This window comes from Lynx canadensis, chromosome D3 (genome assembly GCF_007474595.2).
Source record: "Lynx canadensis isolate LIC74 chromosome D3, mLynCan4.pri.v2, whole genome shotgun sequence".
Classification (NCBI taxonomy): Eukaryota; Metazoa; Chordata; class Mammalia; order Carnivora; family Felidae; genus Lynx; species Lynx canadensis.
The window spans coordinates 60,096,850-60,116,711 of record NC_044314.2 but is presented as its reverse complement, the minus strand read 5'-3'; the positions used below and the strand labels follow the sequence as shown (position 1 = coordinate 60,116,711).

The window sequence follows — 19,862 nt, the reverse complement described above, 5'->3', positions numbered from 1 at the left end:
TTGATTTTTGAGGGTAGCCCTACCCTGCGCGTGTTGCAAAATTACATTCTCTAGTAATTGAAGCACTAATTGGATTGAATTGCAACAGGCATGGGTCCGGAAAACAAAACAAAACAAAACAATAATAATTGTATCTGCTGGCATGGCAGAACGATGGCATTGGCCCCCTTACACCACTTTCCGTTATCTGTTTCTTAAGCGAACAGCTGAATGCCCGGGTTAATGACCTCAAATTACTGCGGTGGGAACTTCACTGTGAATTTGTTTGGGTCTTCAGCTGGTGAGACCTGGTGAGGAACAGACAATGGGAGGCGACCCCGGTTCCCTGAGACCAAATTGGCTATTATCCAAGTTAGAGACTTAGGGTCCAGGGCCATATGTGTCCTACGTCCCTCTTCAGCAGCCTGCTGGGTCCTGCCCCCCCTCCCCCCGGACTTGGTGGGGAAGCTGTCACTGACACACTGAAAAGTGTCGCTTCCAGAAAGACAACCTGGTGGGGAAGCGGAGGCCCCCGACCCCATGGAGGAGTAGAGGGAATTGGGGGCTTTCGGTTATGTGAAGCCCCAGGCCCTGGTTTTAGGGATAAGGGCTGGTGTAGCTGGAGGTCTCTCTCTCTCTCTCTCTCTCTCTCTCTAACTCAGGGAGGGAAGCTGCGGTGAGAGAGTTGACAAGGAGTCAGCAAAGGATAAGATGAGAGGGAGCCGAGCCCAGTCTGCAAAAGCAGAAGCGGCAGGAGGCTTTAAGAGCTGGAGCATCGGTCGGCGACCCGAGGCTGGGCGCTGTGCAAGGGTGTGGCATCTCTGTCCGCTGCTATCGGCAAATCGGTGATAAAAGCCTGTTACACACAATGCCCTGTGTCAGCAGTGCCTGGGAAGAGGGAGTTCCAGTTCCCGTGTGGGCGGAGCCAGAGGAAGAAAAAGAAGCAGCCTCACCTTGGAGGGGAGAGAAAGAGAACCGTGTCACCGCAGGACGGTGGAGCGAGGGTGGGCCAGGAGGGCAGCCGTGCACCTGCCAGGCCGCACTCATGGGTCGTGGAGAGGATTTGGTGAGAAGACACCAAAAACGTAGCAGCATAGTGGCTGGGACCCAGTCAAGAAAAGGGAGTGATGATTATCTTTCTTGCTCCTTGAAGTACCCTCCTTAGTCTGCCTTCTTCGTAAGTCCCAGCTGGCTAAGCAACCATCTTCTTCAACACATTCACCCCCAGGCTTTCTTCCTGTCATCCCTGCCCCTTCCCTAGCTCCCCCAGGAGAATCCTTCTTTAAACACAATATTCTTTTTTTTATATATAATGTATTTATTTTGAGAGAGAGAGAGAGAGAGAGATCATGTGATCAGGGGAGGGGCAGAGACAGCAGGAAAGAGAGAATCCCAAGCAGGTTCCACACGTCGGCACAGAGCCCGACACAGGTCTTGAACTCACGAACCGTGAGATCACGGCCTGAGCCAAAAATCAACAGTCAGACGCTTAATTGACTGAGCCACCCAGGTGCCCCTAAAGACAGTCTTCTGCCTTCAGACCCAGCCACTTCCCACAGTTGCCCGCAGGTGTCTACAATACCCGAAGGGTTTTCACTCTGAGGCTTGGGTGTAGAACTAACTCATTACGAGGTCTTGGAGCCAGAAGAAGAATTTTGCCACACGGCGAATACCTAATTAACACGAGTAACCGGACGACCTGCAAGAAAGATGTTTTCCCGTCAGTCAAGCACTCTCACACCTTGGGGAATTTAAGCTTTGTTATTCGACTTCTGCTTTCTATTTTGACATCTCCCCAGTAACATTTTAAAACGTCATCAGCTGCAGGCAAGCCCCCCTGCGCCCTGATCAACCTGGTTTTGCACTTTCCGGGAGGGTGACACTGAGACAACCTCTGTTCCCTAGATCAATACTTTATTAGGTTGAAATCTGCAGATGAAAAGGGCTGGCGAGGTGGTGGTGTTGCCTGCCAGGAAATCTGTGAAAACTATTTTCTTCTTTGCTAAGAGGTAAAATATTTATGTCTTTAATAAGCACAGCGACTGAGACATAAATGTACTTATAAATAGCTACACCAAAAATGTGCATATACGCACTACTTAAAAGGAGCATGAAACCCTCCATGTATTCTGATTCCTCCCCAGCCCATGGCCCGTGGGGTGCAAGATAGCTGCCTCCATAAACTTCAGAACAACTCTGTGTCTTCCACAGCCACCGGGCCTTGAGAGGGGAGGTCTCTAACTCCCCTATTTGTCACGGACACCCTTCTTGCAACGTCCCTAAGATAGCTATGGTGCTTTCAGACCAGGTAGAGGCAGTGGCCCACCTACGCGTTGCTTCTGCTGTGGATGCACCGAGCCGTCGTTCTCTTGCCGGGGTTCGGGGTGACCAGGAGGCCTGGGCATCGGGCAAGCTGGCTGTGTGTCAGGTGGAGATTCTGGCTGTGTGTGCCTATCCACGTAGAGGCATCCTCCACGGGACCTTTCTGAGCTCCGTCAGAACAATTATAAGGCTGTGCAAACACACACACACACACACACACACACACACACGACTGTCTAGTGGACAGGTCAGAATAAAGCAGTCATCTTACCATAACCACCAAACCACTCAGTACAGGGAGCTCAGATTACAGGGACTGTGAAACCTGAGTAAAACTTGAAGGACCCAGGACACTTTCACCAGCCAATCTCCCTTCTTTACTGCTGAGTTAATGGCGATGTGAAAGAAAACGTGTGTTGGCACCAGGAACAGTTATGTGACCCAGGTGCTATGGGCTCAGCAGATCCCAGCCAGGATCACACGTAAAGCTCACCGGACAGAGGGTGCTGAGGCCATTAAAGGTCTCGAAAGAGATTTCACTGCCATGGAAAAGTAAATAAACACAGCTCAATAAAGAATACATAGATGTCTAGAATTCTTCAGGAGATGGCCAAGTCCCAAAGCACTCTGGGAAGCATTTTTGGCATTCAGTGTCTGCTCTGTGTGCATGCACACATCATCTCTCTGGGAGAGGTCTGGGCACATCAAATAAAGCCCTCCAGTTCCCTGATTTATAGGTGGAGTGGCCTTTGAGTTGGCCCTTATCCACACCCAGAGGTTAATCCTGTGATTTTTCATATGCAATTGAGTGGAGTGGGGGGTGATATAAAATAACCCCCAAGCCAAACACACACGTCCTCACTGAAAAGTACAAGAACATAAACAGATCTTTATTTGACACACGAGTAGCCATAGTGCTTCTATTTAGACTTGGACCCAGGAAATTTTATGTGCAAGTTTTCAAATGAAAATGTTTTGTGAAAATTTTCAACAGACAAAGCATTGTTAAAATATTTTATTAAAAAAAATTTTTTTTAATGTTTATTCATTTTTGAAAGACAGAGAGAGACAGAGCACAAGCAGGGGTGGGACGGAGGTGGGGGGGGAAACACAGAATCTGAAGCAGCCTCCAGGATCCAAGCTGTCAGCACAGAGCCTGACGCAGGGCTCAGACTCATGAACCGTGAGATCATGACCTGAGCCGAAGTCGGACACTTTAACGGACTGAGATACCCGGGCGCCCCTAAAATATTTTCAAGTGAGAGATAAGTCCTAAACCAAAAGTTGGTGATTAAGAGTTTAATCATCTTCCATTTTAAACACTAAAACACATAATTATATACTGTTCTTACATAGTCCTACAGATATTTTTAGGATCTTTCCAATGTATCCCTGAGGTTCCCAAGGGAGGGTCTCTGCCTCTACCAATGAGATCGGACACAAACCTGTGACAGATGGGGCCTCAGGGGAGCAGGGATGTACTTTCCTCCAAGCTGTCTGATAAGGAAAGCATGCATAATTGTCAGGAATGGGATAGAATTATCAAAGGCATATAAGTTACAAAAATCATAAAATGTACTTTTCCATTCTATTGTTTTGCAACAATGAAAAGCTGCAACTTTCATCATGATGACCAACAGAAGCTACAAGCTCTCTGGGGCAAGATAACAGTCAATACTGCCTCAGGCCACCTGGCTGGTCTGCCTGCCACATGGACACACACACACACACACACACACGTCAGCTCTCGCACAACTTTGTTTTGCTCCATAGACATTTTACTTCTCCTAGTAATGGCGTATCTCCATGGGGGTCAGCAGGAGTTTCTTTCTGGATAAATTGACATAATGGGAAACATTGTCCAAATTTCTTGGTAGCGATCTTTCCAGAGCAATGGTTTCTGTGTGGCATCCATTCTCTCGTGCTATCGCTCTCCTCTGGCTCCAGCTCCCTCTGTCCTCCCCACTGTTGCCTCCCCTGACCTGGGTCTGGATTTTTGAGAAAGACTGGACACATATCACCTGTGAGCCATGGTTACGAGCAACAACAGTGCCTCCAATCACAAAACATGGTTCAGAACCATGGATGACAGGACTCAGGTGGAGGTGGCAAGTCATATACACGTACTTGCCTGTAGATGAGTTAAATACTCGTGTGGGTACATGTGATGATAGATAGATAGATAGATAATAGAGATAGATAGGTAGATAGATATAGATGATAGATAGATAGATAGATAGATAGATAGATATCCTTAGGAAATAGATGACAGATAGATTAGATAGATAGATGATAGATAGATAGATAGATAGATCTCCTTAGGAAATAGATAGATTAGATAGATTAGATAGATAGATAGATAATAGAGATAGGTAGATAGATATAGATGATAGATAGATAGATAGATAGATAGATAGATAGATAGAGACATGTATACATACATACATACATACATACATAGGCAAGTTAAATAATACATATATGTAGTTGACCCTTAAACAACATGGGTTTGAACTACACAGGTCAACTTAACACAGACTTTATTTTCAATAAATATACTACAGTCCTGTAAATGTATTTTCTCTTCCTTTGATTTTCCTAACATTTTCTTTTCTCTAGCTTACTTTGTTGTAAGAATACTTTATTATATTGTAACAATATAATACATATCACATACAAAATATGTGTTAATCAACTTTATGTTATCGGTGAGGCTTCTCTGGTCAACAGTGGGCTTTTAGTAGTTAAGTTTTGGGGGAGACAAAAGTAATACGAAGATTTCTGACTGAGTAGGTGCATAGCACTCCTAACCCCCGCATAGTTCAAGGGCCAACTCTATGTGTAAATTGTCTAAATTACATTATTCCTGTGTCTATGTTTGAATACTCAACAACTCTAAGCAATGGATATTTGGCTTCTGTTTGCTGAGACAACTGAATCTAAAATTTATCATTTATAACTTTAGTAAAACCCTACTGTCTGTCCTTTCCCTAACTTAGGAATGTCATTAGAATTTTTCTTACACCTCACTACACATTTGAGTCAGAGAGAAATTTTCCTACAAAAGGTAACTAGGAATGGGAAGGAATCAAGGATAAGGATGCTTTTGGTATGCACATTGGAAAAAAGATTTCCTAACACAAAAGGCATGGATTCGTGAGAGATGAAAGGTGGCAGCTGATGTGTGTCACCTCCAAAGGGAAGGGGGAAAAAAAATGGTGGTCAAGACCTTGGTCAAAGAGTTTTTCACATCAACCGCTAGGTGATTCATCTACCCAGGACTCGAGTAAAAATAACAGCAATGATAATAATACATAATGTTGATTGAACACTTACCATTTTCCAGGCACTCTAGGGAGAACTTTTTCTATGTTAACTCATGTAGGAAAACATTGTGGAAGATTTTGAGATTACTGAAGAAGTCAGAAGAGATTGCTGAACACCTTTTCATTAGAATAACAGACACTCCTCTGAGGATGTTTGACTTTGACTAGACTGTTTCACAACTCAGTAGAGATGACGATTAACTGAGAGTAACGCAACTTACTCCTATCCACAGAAATGTAGATTGTATCCAATGGAATGCCGTTGATTACAGCCCCGTGGATATTGACCAGTTTTGCCAGCTTTGCATCCATTTTTAAATTCGTTTCTTCACTCCTTATCTGATTCTAGATGTGTGCCCCTTGAACCAGTCCTAACATCCAGTGAATCTCACATGTGTCTACGAGCTAAGTACAATATTTGAGACATGTTCATTTTGAAATTATATGAGAGTCATGGTTTGATTGTCTTTTAAAACTTAACCTTTAACACTCATCTCATCTTTGGAATAGTACTATTAATGATGGGAGCAGGGTTTATGGGGGCCTTCCAGCAGGTGGAGAAGGCGACACAGTGAACCACCAACCCATACATAGATTCAATCACTTTATACGCACTCCCTCATATTACATGATACTTCTTCTCCAGCATCCCTACCTATAGAAGTAATGAGTGAACAGGAACTTAGTTAGAAGACAGCCCACTCCAAAGTTGGGAAACTACGTGCTTCGGCAGATATTTCCTATATTGGAAGGAATTGTCGCTTTCTGAAATGTTAGTCATTCTCCTATGAAAAAGGCCTCCTCCTTTCTCTACAAGAGTCTTTTAACTGTTTGAAGGCAAATATGTGATATGCCCACAGTCTTCTCCAGCACAGAATACATCAACCTCTTCCTTATTTGAGATGATTTCAAGACCTCCTCACTATCTTGCACCTTCTTGTTGCACTCCAGCTCATAATATCCATCTAGAAACATGGCACCTAGAGTTGGAAACAATAGTCTGACCCACCCAGAACATCGTTCCTGTGATCTGAGTCCTACAAATGTGTGGGACGCTAAGGAGCCCCGGGTCTACAATATGGAGTGTGCCTATGATTTGCTAAAATTCCTTCATGTCAATGAAGCTGGCACCAGTTTTTCTTGCCTTTTAAACGTACTCACTGGGGCGCCTGGGTGGCGCAGTCGGTTAGGCGTCCGACTTCAGCCAGGTCACGATCTCGCGGTCCGTGAGTTCGAGCCCCGCGTCGGGCTCTGGGCTGATGGCTCAGAGCCTGGAGCCTGTTTCCGATTCTGTGTCTCCCTCTCTCTCTGCCCCTCCCCCGTTCATGCTCTGTCTCTCTCTGTCCCAAAAATAAATAAACGTTGAAAAAAAAAAACAAAAAACAAAACAAAAAAAACAACGTACTCACTATGTAGAGCCGAAGATTTTTTTTAATATGTATACTTACTTATTTCTAGTTAGATTCATCAAAAGCATTCATCCTGAAGCAATTAGTAACCGCTTCGTTCAATTTTTGCTGAACAAAAAAAGATGCTGCTACCTTCTGTTTATGTTGAATTGTCTTTCTATCCACAAATTAACTCGAATGATTAAAATTTATCAAACTCTCTATTTGATTTAATGCCCTATAGTCTGATTATTCCAATGCGATAAGGAATTCATTTTGACGCTAAACTACCAGTCAATCAATATTTATGGCTACTCTTCATACTTGTTTAGGAATTCATGCTGATGAATTACACATTTTTTGACAGTTCTTTCCCTCGAAAGCTAGCCAGTTGTGGGAATCCAGTGTGGCGATGACAAGAATCCATGGGTCTGAGATGCTAACAAAGCTGCTGAAGATTATCCCAAGGAAAGAAATACCCTCAAAGACCCTTGGGCCTGTAATTAAAGTGATCAACTACCCACTCCCGTAACTCTCCGTCTCCCAGCCCCTGGCCAGGCCAGCCCGTGAAAGCCTAACCTGTAATCAGAATGGGGGGAAAAAATAACAAAGCCGAGAACAGGAAACTGTTGATATCTTCTCTACCAGATGTCCCTCCGCTCACTGAAGTTTCAAAAACACGGGAGCTTTCAATCTGACTTCTTTCCTTACAGAGCTCCCAGCCCACCCTCCCTGCTGAGCTCATTCAAGGGCAAACACCCGGCCCCTCCCTGAAGGTTACTAGCACAACGTTATCCTTGTTTTTCAGCCATTGTTAATTATGCACATGGCGCACTCAAGCTCTATCACATTTTGCCAAAATAACTGTTGGATAAAGGAAAACTACAGTCAGCTCGCTAGTTCATTGATCTTCATGATATCCAGACACTGATTTTTTTTTTTTTTAACCACATTGATTTAAATAAGGACGTTTTGACATCCTGGAGAGACAGAATCTAAATTCTTCGATGTTCTTCGCTATAAACATATTGCTTATCGTATGAGTTCTTCATGACATGTAAAGGCCCCTTTGATACTGTATAACCATCACAATCATGGGGAAACAGATATTGAAAGAGGAGGCCATAGGCCAAAGGTCACTAGCAAGGTCAGGGATGAAATCAGATTTAAGAGTGAAAGTTTCCACTTTGTTAGTCATTATTCCCCAGCGAGACTCCAGAACATCCTGTTAGATCTTGTTATGTCTACATTCAAAGTGAATTTCTATCCTTAGCAAGCAAGGAAACCATCTGAGTAACATCGCAGAATTCAATTATCCAATTTGATTATTTGGGGTATAGAAATGTGGATAACTTTCTCCACGTCAAGTAACAGCCTCGATGTTTCTCTTTAGTTAAATCTGGCTAATTCCTTACACCTAAAATGAGTTCCTAGTTCGCTATTGATTTCATTCCCTCGGGCGAGCCGGAGACAGGAAATTCTGACAGAACCCCTTGACCATCTGCTCTGCACACCTAAGCATTCAATTTCTGAGTGAACGGCATGTATATTCATTTGTGTACCACTTTAGCTGATGTCTGGAAATCCCCTTCACACATACACGAGAGCCTTGGGTGGGCAATAAAGAGTTTATTTGAACAGAGAACCAAACTGACACCCTTAACACAACGATGTAGCAATAAGGTTAGAGCAGTCACTTGGCTACTCCAACCTGTTAGAAAAAAAAAAAAAAAAAAGTGGAAAACTGTCAGTGGCTTCCATGGAGCAGACCAATCCACAGCCCACAGAGAGTACTCAAGGAGATGACAAGAGCTCCCTGGTGACAAAGCTCGCTTCAGGACAGGGCTGGTCCAGGAGTTCACAAGAGCTAAGGAGCAGGCCATCCATCACTCACCCCGGCCAACGGAACAAATAAACCATTTCTTGTTTCCTTGAGATGCTTGCAAAAAGAGCTCCTGGGCCCCAGCGTGCACAGAGCGAGCTGCTCAGAGCCGGTTGTGTCCAGGCCTCTCAGATCAAAGATGGGTTTGGGGCAAAAGGAAGTTTTGAATTTGACAGGATTTTCCTGGACACGTCCGAAACAGGAATAACGTGACAGGCCAGGAGCAACAAACTCAACCGCATGAGGTTCTTAAGGGTGACGAGGTTGGGTGCGTGGGGGCAAATTCTTCAGGGTCCGAGGTGGTCCTGGTTTAAAGAAAAGCTTCAAGGCTGAAGACTGGCCCTCAGCACAGTAATCCACAAAGCTTGTGGTGAGACTTAGAAGTACGAGGAGGGAGGAGGGGAGGCAGATTAAAGTAAGCAAACGAATTCTTTGACATATGCCTTATGAGTTTTGACACTTTGATAGGAAGAATCTGTTACAGTGCTTAAAAGTTCCAAGCTCACCCCGCAGGGTATAGGGGAAAGGAGCAAAAAGTTCAAAGAGAATAATTACCTGTTATTGATGTATTATATTTAAAGACCCTGGCTGAGGATTAAAGACACTCTCAAGGCCGTTAACAGCCTGCAGTAAACAAGTCATGTTTCAGAGAGGAGGAGGAGGGAAGAATTTCAGAAGGATTTCCTCCATCAGTCTGGAACCCTCTGTAGGTAAGGCAGAGGATGCATATCTGCCTTCCACAGAAGGATACATTTCAGACCAGAAAAAAGAGTCATCAGATACTCCCGGAGCTTTGTCTTGGTCCCTGGGGTTTCCTCCTGTGAGCTTTATTCTCTTTCAAGGACTTTGTCTTACTAACCATTATATTCCTGGCACCACAGAAGGATGCGCAGCCAGTAGGGACACAATGGATTTTAGTTGGCTGGGGGTGGGGGGTGGGGGGCGTGGGGGTGGGGGTTAGTGGGTGGTTTCCTAGTTGAAGCCAATTCCTTTTTTGTTTACACTTTAAGTTAAAAACGGGGTGCCTAGGGGGCTCAGTTGGGTGAGTGTCCAACTCTGGATTTCAGTTTAGGTCATGATTCCAGTGTCGTGGGATCGAGCCCTACATTGGGGTCTGTGCTGAGTGTGGAGAGGATTCTCCCTCTCTCTCCTTCTGCCCCTCTCCCCTGCTGGTTATGTCTCGAAAGAAGAAAGAAAGAAAGAAAAGAAAGAAAGAAAGGAAGGAAGGAAGGAAGGAAGGAAGGAAGGAAGGAAGGAAAGAAAGAAAGAAAGAAAGAAAGAAAGAAAGAAAGAAAGAAAGAAAGAAAGAAAGATTGTATCACTGGAGTAACTGGTGGGCCACCAGACCAGCACATCTTTCCTGGCACAGGCCTAGAGAAGGGATGGTCTCTCCCGAATAGTCCCCCAGAGGCAACCACTGGGTATCTCCCTGAAGGATGTACTTGATGGTCCCCTGTTCCTGTTTCCCCTTCTGCGGTATCTGATCTCTCAGCTGAGGACTATTATTCTAATGAAAAACACTTCCAGGAAATCAGTCCAAGACAGATTTAATTTGATGTGGAAAAGAATTTCAAACGCACATTATGTCCATCGGAAATTATGACCAGCTTTAGCTTTCAAGTACCCAGATCTGAAGATGCCACAGCGCTTTGAAGGACACAGGGAGGAGTACTTCCTTGTTTTTGGGGTTTGGTTGTTTTTGTTGTTGTTGTTGTTGTTGTTGTTTTCTTTTTTTCAGGAAAAACTGAAGAAGAAAAAGAGGAGACATCCTTCCCCTCCTCCCAGGGAAAAGCCAGTTCTGATCCATATAATCACAACCTTTGCACGGGCCGTGCCTAGCTGTGCGCTGAAGCCACAAGGCTACGTGTGGCTGCTGGCGGCTGCCTGGAAGAGCCCAGCCTGCACAGGAAGAGTGCATCTGGTCCCCAGAGGTCACCTCTCTCAACCCACACTCTCCTATAACACTCCCCTGCCCAGGAGCCCTCGGCCTCTCTACCTCAAAGCTCTGAGCTGAGAATCGAGACATCCCCAACCCCTCTTCACTTGACTTTCCAAATCCAGTCCCCGCATGCGCCCTCAACAAACCATGCCCTGTATCCTCCAGGTTTGTCCAAAGCTTGTCACCAGATGACACTTCACCGAGCTGCGGCCAATCCTTCTCTCCGCCCCTGCCACCCAGAAGGGGACAATTTCTAGAGCAAAAAGGGACCTAATCAGCACAGTACCTAAGTTCCGGGATAATAAAATAGAAAGATTAGGTGTACTTACGTGCCACTGCCTCTCATCTCTCAGTTTTTCAAGACCCAACCTCAAGGTCCTTCTTAGTTGCGCTTCCTGTGTGCTGGGCTCAGAGGATACACAGATCAGGCAAGGTTCCTGCCCTAGAAATTCACATTGGTGAATGCACCCTGGCACGTGCTCTCTCTCCATTTATATATTTTCTTATTGTGGCAAAATACATATAACAAAATTTGCCATTTTAAGCATTTTTAAGTGTTCTATTCAGGGGCATTAATTATATCCACAGTGTTGTGCAATCATCACCACTGTGTCCAAAACTTTTCGTCATCCTGCACAGAAACTCTGTACCCATTACGCAATAGCTCCCCCCCCCTCCCCTCCCCCAGCCCCTGGTAACCTCTACACACTTTCTGTCTCTCTGAATTTGCCTATTCTACATATCCCATGTAAGTTGGAATTGCACAATACTTTTCCTTTCTTGTCTGGCTTATTTCACTTAGCATAAGGCTTTCGAGGTTCATCCATGTTGTGTATGTATCAGATTTTCATTCTTTTTTAAGACTGAATAATTTCCCCTTGTGTGTACGTCCCCCCCGCTCCCATTTTGTGTGTCCATTCGTCTGTCGGTGGACACTTGGCCTGCTTCCATCTTTGGGCTGCTGTGAAAAGGGCGCCTATGAACATGGGTGTAGAAGTATCGTCTTGAGTCCCTGCTTTCAATTATTTCACGTATATACCTAGGAGTGGGGCTTCTGAGTCATCTCTCCATTTATATTTGAGGGACCAATGAATGAACGACCGTTGTCAGCAGAGACTCCAATTTGTGCAAAGGCACTAAAGCACAGCCCAGCCCGTGTAACTGTGCTGTCAGAAGCTATTTGGAATGGCTCCTCTGGGGGACCCACAGATGAGGCCACAGGGGCAAGAGCTCTCCTGAAAAACCACCGTTTTCATCTTCTGAGTGTGTTTAATCTGATTAAACTCCCAGGAACAGCCACAACGGGACTGGTTCCCAAATATTCCTCTTCCTTGACATCCAGGACAGAGGTCACCCAAAGAAGCAAACCGCCCGTGGACTGCTGACAAAGCGGCCTTAGCCCCACCCCTTTTTCTGTCCATCCAGAAAGATCTCAAGCTAAGGAGACATGTTCTTTGGGAACAATCATGCTTATGTATAAGAAGAGAGACCAACGTTCAGCATTTTACTCTGAACAACTCTGTGGCCCACACCTCAGTCAATAGAAGCAAGTTACCAGAGGTGCAATAATCTTCTGCAGCCTCTGTCTTGTGGATACACCCCACGTGGGTCAGCTGACTTTAGTGACGAGCTCCATTAGCCAGGGCAAACATATGGGAAAAGAGGGGGCTGGGGGAGGATGACGTTTTCATTTTTCAGATAAAGACTGAGAAGTGGCCCCCAGGGGTAGAGTGGAGGCAGAGGACAGATCTCCAGGGAAAGGTCAGCCTTGAGAGACAGATGTGAGAGTCATGGACACACAGGATGAGACGAACCAGCTAGGGATATGGCTTCGGAAAGAAAGAGTACCAAGGCCAGAAGTCTGAAGAATTCCATCTAAGAGCTAAGTCATCGGAGAGAAGAATAGCAAAAATTAGCGGTCAAGGGAAGCAGTTCAGGGAGGGGTGATCGACAGAACCCAGCAGCACTGAGGCATGGTGCAAGGTAAGGATGCCATGGGGTCTGAGAGCTGGGAGCAGTCTCAGGGGAGCAGAAGGCACTATAGACATGTTGAATAGGGAAGGGAAGGGGTGCAGTGGATTCCAAATGGCCGCCACATTTGGTAAACGATACGACGCATGGTAGGTGCTCAAATGTCTGTTGCATCTGTAAATGAGGGAATAAATACACACTTGGAAAGAAGCAAGTAGAACTATTGTCACTGCTGAATATATGACCATCTATATTAAGAGTGGGAGGGGTGCCTGGGTGGCTCAGTCTGTTAAGCGTTCAACTTCGGCTCAGGGCATGATCTCTCAATTCACGAGTTCAAGCCCCACATCCGGCTCCGTGCTGACAGCTCAGAGCCTGGAGCCTTCTTCAGATTCTGTGTCTCCCTCTCTCTCTCTGCCCCTCCCCTGCTCCATGCTTTGTTTTTCTCTCTCTCTCAGAAAAAAAAAAAAAAAAAAAAAAAAAAAAAAAAAAAAACACATTAAAATTTTTTTTAAAAAGAGTGGGAGATGGGCATATTTACAATTGCTAATTAGTTATAGAAAAGCCTCGAGTTTTTTTTTTTCAAACCAGATGAGCACTACTTAGTGATATGACAGTAAAGTCGCCCATACTTATAATGAATGCAGCAAATCAGACCACAAAGTACACTGGAAGGTGATTATTAGATACTCAGGGCTTTGAAGATCTGATGACCTGGAAGAGTAGACCTTGTTCTGACTCGGGCCCACCTCACTAAAGGCAGAGCCAATAGTCTAAATACTTTTGGGTTATCTCACATGTTTAAGAATACGGACGAAAACAGAAAAGATGAGGACCATTGAGAGGCCAACCATCTGAATTATGGGCTGGTTTACCTCAGAATATTAAACTGAGAACCTTCCTTCAATCCTCTCAGGGGCCATGAGCTGAGGAGTGTGATGAACCCAACTCCGTGCACTGGACATAAGGAGAAATGAAATAAAATTAACATCAATCTCCCACATTACAAAACAAAATACCTCACATCCTTGTATCCCGCTTTGGCTCCAGAGTGGGTCTTACTGATAACCTGGGACTGTCTCCAGACAGACTGGAGTCAAGACACACAGAACCAGTGTTTCCCTGGGGGGTCCCCGCACACCTCTGTCACTTTGAAAAGAGTGGTGGGGCGGGGGTGCGGGAGGCCTAGGTAATAGACCCTCCGAACTGGCCCTTCTCCCTCCAACCTCCTTATCTCGGTTCCACAAGTCTGTCAACTTACTCCTCCGAAAATGCTATTTGCATCCTATCACTCTAGACCTCAAGTCTTCAGCGAGTTCTTATTTCTATTTAAAAAACAACGCAAACTCTTTAGGCTAATGCCATGCTAATTCTAGATTCCCTAGATTCTTGTCTTAACGGTCTTCTATGAATTCTCCAACCAAACTGACCGGCCATTGTCCTCCAGAAACTCAACCAGGCGGTCCTGCCTCGATGCCGTGTCTCATGGGAGCCCCTCCCTGAAGGGTCTTCTCAACTAGTGCCTCCGTCCGTGACCTTCCTCCTCACAGGAAGATACGTGTCTAATCTAAGCTTCTTGGGGAGGTAGGCAGAGCATTAAGTTCTTGTGTTTCGAACTGCGTGGCATGGTGCTATTCACACAAAGGCTCAGGAAAAATAATTGAATGCATGAATAGAAAAGTGAATACGAATAGGGGCACCTGGGTGGCTCGGTCGGTTAAGCGTCCAACTCCATTCAGCTCAGGTCGTGATGTCACCACTCGAGAGTCTAAGCCCTGCATTGGGCTCTGTGCTGACAGCCTGCAGCTCCAAGCCTGGGTTTGCTTCAGATTCTGTCTCTGTCTCTGCCCCCTCCGCTCATGTTCTCTGTCCTCTCTCTCTCTCTCTCTCAAATAGAAATTTAAAAAAAAAATTAAAAAAAAGAAGAGTGGATAAATAAAAGGGGAGCTAAATAAAATCCAAAGTTGTAATGATTTTTGGAAACTAGATGTATTCACTGGGGGGCTTTTAACCTGCACTCAGACTTCCTCACGCAATAAAGAAATAGGCTGTTTCTTATTATGACACATAACCGGAAGTGCAGCGGGAGGGAGAGTATCAGGGCTGGTTGATGAGTGACTCAGCACAGCCACCAGCAATGCAAGCCTTTCCTATTCTCCCTGTCCCACACCCACCCGGCCGGCTTCATCCTAAGCGGGTGGCCCCACGGCTGTGAGAGCGGCTGCCAGCCGCGACGGGGGTCATGGGTGTTTTTGTTCGAACCTGGCGGGAGATAGCACACTTCCCTACACGCATCCCAGGGAAGTGCCCTGCGGACGACAGCAGCTTGGACTGCAATTAGGGGTGAAGTCAGACCACTTAAGACACGTAGACTTCCCTGGATGGTTTTCTAACGAGACTAGACAGACACCCTTGCTAACAAGTTGCGCCATCTGGCATGGATGACCCCATCGAATCACCACGTGTGAGGTAGGCACGATTGCTCCCATTTCACTGAAGAGGAAACTGAGACACAGCAATGTCTCGGAACTTGTTCGGCTCACGCAGGTTTCAAGCAATAGAGCCAAGATTTAAAACGTGGGTTCCTAATAACTTCATGGCTTACAAGATGACCTAACTGGGAGGCTGTAGAAAAGTGCTACTCTCCTGTTTACCAAAGTCAAGAGCCAAGAATTCTTGCCATTAATCATTCCTTAAAGGAGAAATCAGCACCACCCCACCCACTCCACCCTCCAACAAGCAAAAACATAAAAGTGTTATTTGGGAACACTTACTTATTATCACTTCACATGCCTGAAATTAGGTAATCAGATTAAAAATTAATCATGAAAATGAACAAACGGGGACTCCAATAAAAGGTAAATAGGTGCCAGGCACTCTCTTAAGCACATGTCATGTACTTTATCATTAAATAGTCACAAAAACCCAGTGAAGTCATACTATTTCCAATTTACAGATTGAGAAAGTGAAGCCCAGGGAGGTTACATAACTTGCCTAAGGTTAACTAGCCAACACCTGGCAGAACTAAAATGTAAACCCTTCCTCTTAAAACCTATTCCAAATCCCCTCCATACATTAATAATTCTTCTATCTGTTATCTCTATCACAAACCTGATCGGGTTCCAAGCAAATTAGGAATGAGATTCTTTTCCTGGGACAGTTTCCCATCTGTCCCAGGAAAAGAAGAAGGAGACGCCAGGTATGGCCTCTGGAAACCAGGCAATTTTGTTGAGACACCTGCTTGGACCTCCAAAGCATGCCCTCTCAAGGTGGGAGACATCACCCCTAATGGGGCACAAATTAATTCTCGGGGGCCAAAAACCACAGATATTATCACGGTTTGTGGCTTTCCAAAGGTGAATGCTACCCATCAAAAGCTTACTTGTCAGTATTTCGTTTCCTTCAATAGGCAGAACTTTAATCGAAGCTAATTTTTCTCCTAAGGGAGGTGATAATGAAAAAAGTGATTGAGAAACACAGCAAGAATCCACTGGGAAATGAACCAAGACTGAGCATGCCCCCCCCACCCCCCCACCCCCGCTGCCGCTGTACCCAGATTCCCTGAATCTGAATCTGGGCAATGTTGGCTGCTAACCAGTTGGAGGGGATGGGGCACACTTTGGGAAGCGCTGCTTCAGACCACAGTCCCCGCCACCAGGCCGCACTCAGGATGGGGTGTGAGCACGAGAAAATCCTTGCCGATTGCATTTTCTTTCTTGCCTTCTGAACTCAGAAGGTCCTGATGCTCAGCTCTGCTCCAACCAGGCCAAGCCTGGGGGAAACCTACACCAGAGAAGAAAAGAAAGAGAAAGCATCTGTCTACACGGTTTTTTGTGCCCCTTGCAATCTACACGCAGCAGCGTTACCCAGCCACCCCCTCCCCAAACACACACTCTGCCTGCCGTTAGTACATCTCGAAGGGTTTCAGGCCTGTGTCCGTGAGGATATGGGGACGGATTTATTCAGCAGGAACGTGGTCACAGACAAAGGAGAAGGAGGAGGGGAAAGAAACAGAACTCTGCCAGGAATTCCTCTTGCAAAGGGAATCTGCCGAAGAAGATAAGGAGAAACGGAGACTCGGAAGGTGGAGTGAGTCCCCCAAGTTGCAGGGAGTTAACAGCAAGGCTGAGCACAAAACCCGGAGAGCTGAGCCGGGGTGCTCTCTGCCTATCTGCACAGCCTCTTACAGCCAGGAGTTCTTCTAGTAGCACGCACTAAAAGAAAATACTCCAGAACGCTGAAATTGCCTGAGCACCAGCACCCTTTATGAGGATTTCTGTGCTGCACATTTTCATCTCCTCCACTCGGCAGGACCACCTTCTTGGTCCAGATTTCACCCACTCGAACCTAAGCCACCGACACTTGCCTATAACAAAGCATTTCCAAGCTGGGGTTTTGGAGGGAGGCCTACAGGCTCTCTTTGACCACCTCCTCCCTTGCCCCTCCTCAGCCCAGTGGGTATTTTCCGAGTGCCGGCATTTGGTTTGGCCCTCGCCTAGTGTCCACAGGCGTCCTTGACTGATGAAACAGACATGTCTCCAGCGTGATTTGTTTGTTTGTTTCTTTTGCTGTCCCCTAAAGATATCTGTACCGGATTCCTCATGGCCGAGGAGCTTAACCTCCTTCGTTTCAGACATTGCACCCAAAACTGCAAGAATCCCTAAGTGCACAGCATCTTGCTTTATGTGGCATTTCCGCGGACATCTATAAAAATCAAATTCAAAGTTTAATTTCCATCTTTGGGACCAGTAAGTATTTTCATCAGAGATTTTTATTTCACTTAGTGATTTTTTTTTCTTAGTGCTTTTTCTAAAAAAAAAAAATTATTTTGGATGTGAGCGGGTGTGCAAGGGCAAGGGTATGGAATGATGTTTCTTTGATTATCCCACTTAATCAACAACCCCAAGTGTCACCCCAGAGCATCTTACGCATTGCTAAACCATGTGTTTGCAATCGGCAGTTGTTCTGCGAGCCGGGCTAGCATACGTTTTTGGCTTTTGAATTCAATTTCGGCAACCTTGAGGAGGCCCAACATAGCTGGGCAGGAGTTTGAATGGCATTAGCTTAATTTGGATTCTATAGAAGCCCCTCTGTAGAGCCCCTCTTCACCCCTCTGTTCCAGGACATCCGTTTGCACGTGCACGCCAATCTCTCACTTAGTTGTGGGCCTCTTAGGCCTGGATGGATAAAGCGAAGGGAGCAAACAAGTCCACTGTCTGATTGACCGAAGCGTGTGTCTGCGTGAAAAAGCCTGGGCATTTTTCCATGATGAGGATAATGAAGCCGGCAAGGTTTCTGCCGAGCCCTGGCTTTTAATTAGTCAGTGACGCTTGATAAATTGCTCACCTCTTGGGCTGTATCTTCACATCCTCAGACATCTGGAGGGAAACTGGAAAGGAAACGTCCTGCTCATTCCAAAGAGCCAGATGTGTGCCATCACGCAGAAGGAATGTCCAGATGCCGGACGTCTCCACTGTATTCCTCCAAGCGAGCCTTTCCTGTAGTCTTTTGGAAAGTCAGATGAAGAACTTCTTTTTTTTTTTTTTTGGTTTTTTTTTTTAACGTTTATTTATTTTTGAGAAAGACAGACAGACAGTGAGTGGGGGAGGAGCAGAGAGAGAGGGAGACACAGAATCAGAAGCAGGCTCCAGGCTCTGAGCCGTCAGCCCAGAGCCCGACGCGGGGCTCGAACCCATGGGCCGAGAGATCATGACCCGAGCCAAAGTCAGAGGCTTAACCGACTGAGCCACCCAGGTGTCCCTAGATGAAGAACTTCTAACTGAGACTTTCTGCACTTCAAACCCTTTAGCAGAGATAGGGGCATAAGTGAATAAACTCATTTTATATGAGACTAAGGAATTCTCTCTTTTTCAAATTAGAATTCTGTGTTTAAATGGATTTCATTACATACATGGAGTGTGTAAGAGTAATAACCTGAGTGTGTGTGTGTGTGTGTGTGTGTGTGTGTTGGTTAGAGCAGGGATTTTGAAATAAGGCTACCAGTCACTATTACCTGAAAAGGTTTCTAGAAACACAGATCCCTGTTCCAAACTGGATCTGTTGAACTAAAGAACTGTATCTGTTGAAATTCCAATTTTGGAATTCAGAAATCAGTATTTTTTAAATGCACCCAGTTGGTTGTGGCATCAGAGCAGAGTGGCATTTGGGAACCAGAAAGTGAGGAAATGGAAGCTCAGTCACAAAGCTGGGTAAGTGGTGAGGCTGAACATCCAAGATCCCAGGCTAAAGGCTTGGTTCTCGTTCAACTACAGGCTCCTGCCTGGCCAAGGCAGACGTCATTCCCAGAACACTTCCCCTCAGCCCTGAAGTCTCCAGTTGATTAGAGCTGAATCGGGAGATTAATCTATCCTCTGATCTAGCCCAACCTGTTTGTTTTACAGATGAATAAACTTTGACCTAAAGAGAATAAGTGACTCTTCTGGGAACACCCAGATGAGAACTTAAATGTCCTGATTTTGTCAGAGTTCTTAAAAAAGCACCACCTTTCTGGTTTAGTAACTAGCTCTCCCCATGACTTAAACATTAAAAAGTCCCCCTGGAAAGATAGCCACATTTAATGGTGCTCAATTAATTTCCTAAAAATTCCAGGTTTAAGGATCTCTGCGACTAAGTCCTTCTAGAATCCCATAGTGCACCTGGGCTTTGTGTTTGTTTGGTTGTTTATTCGTTTGGGGGTCTAGATAAGACGTATTTCCAAATTTATCTCAGAAGTCTGCTTTTGTGATCCCAGTTCCATGAGCGTTTCTTTAGGGGGTGAAAAGTTTTCAAATGATTACCTCGTGGCACTTGGAGACTCCAGACACATGTTTCGACAGTTTTCCCTGAGGCTCCCAACTCACACGTTGCTTACTGCTAAACTGTGAGTTAATATGACTGCTTGAGATTTAGACTTCAACAACCCGCCCACTGACATACTCTGGAAGCTTCCTCTCTCCATCCCACACACAAGATTTTACTGTCGACACCATTACATAACTTACCTCAAACTCAGATTGCCAAGACGGGCGCATGGGGCTCCTACTGTCTTCTGAAGT

General features: G+C 45.5%; 2 long non-coding RNA genes across 5 annotated transcripts; one reads left to right on the top strand and one right to left on the bottom strand.

Annotated features, from left to right (window-relative positions):
• Positions 1-10,427: 10,427 nt before the first annotated feature.
• Positions 10,428-14,551, bottom strand: LOC115498703. 3 transcript variants are annotated; one of them, XR_003963917.1, is made up of 5 exons: positions 14,508-14,551; positions 13,683-13,764; positions 11,166-11,278; positions 10,983-11,089; positions 10,428-10,641 (listed from the first exon to the last, which is right to left on the bottom strand). It is a non-coding gene; the product is annotated as an uncharacterized LOC115498703 (long non-coding RNA). The 3 variants fall into 3 exon arrangements; XR_003963918.1 differs by lacking the exon at positions 14,508-14,551 and adding an exon at positions 14,238-14,326; XR_003963919.1 differs by lacking the exon at positions 10,983-11,089.
• Positions 12,557-18,406, top strand: LOC115498704. Of its 2 annotated transcripts, none has more exons than XR_003963921.1 (4): positions 12,557-12,819; positions 14,255-14,391; positions 17,389-17,555; positions 18,182-18,406. It is a non-coding gene; the product is annotated as an uncharacterized LOC115498704 (long non-coding RNA). The 2 variants fall into 2 exon arrangements; XR_003963922.1 differs by having other exon boundaries at positions 14,184-14,391.
• The last annotated feature ends 1,456 nt before the right edge of the window (positions 18,407-19,862 follow it).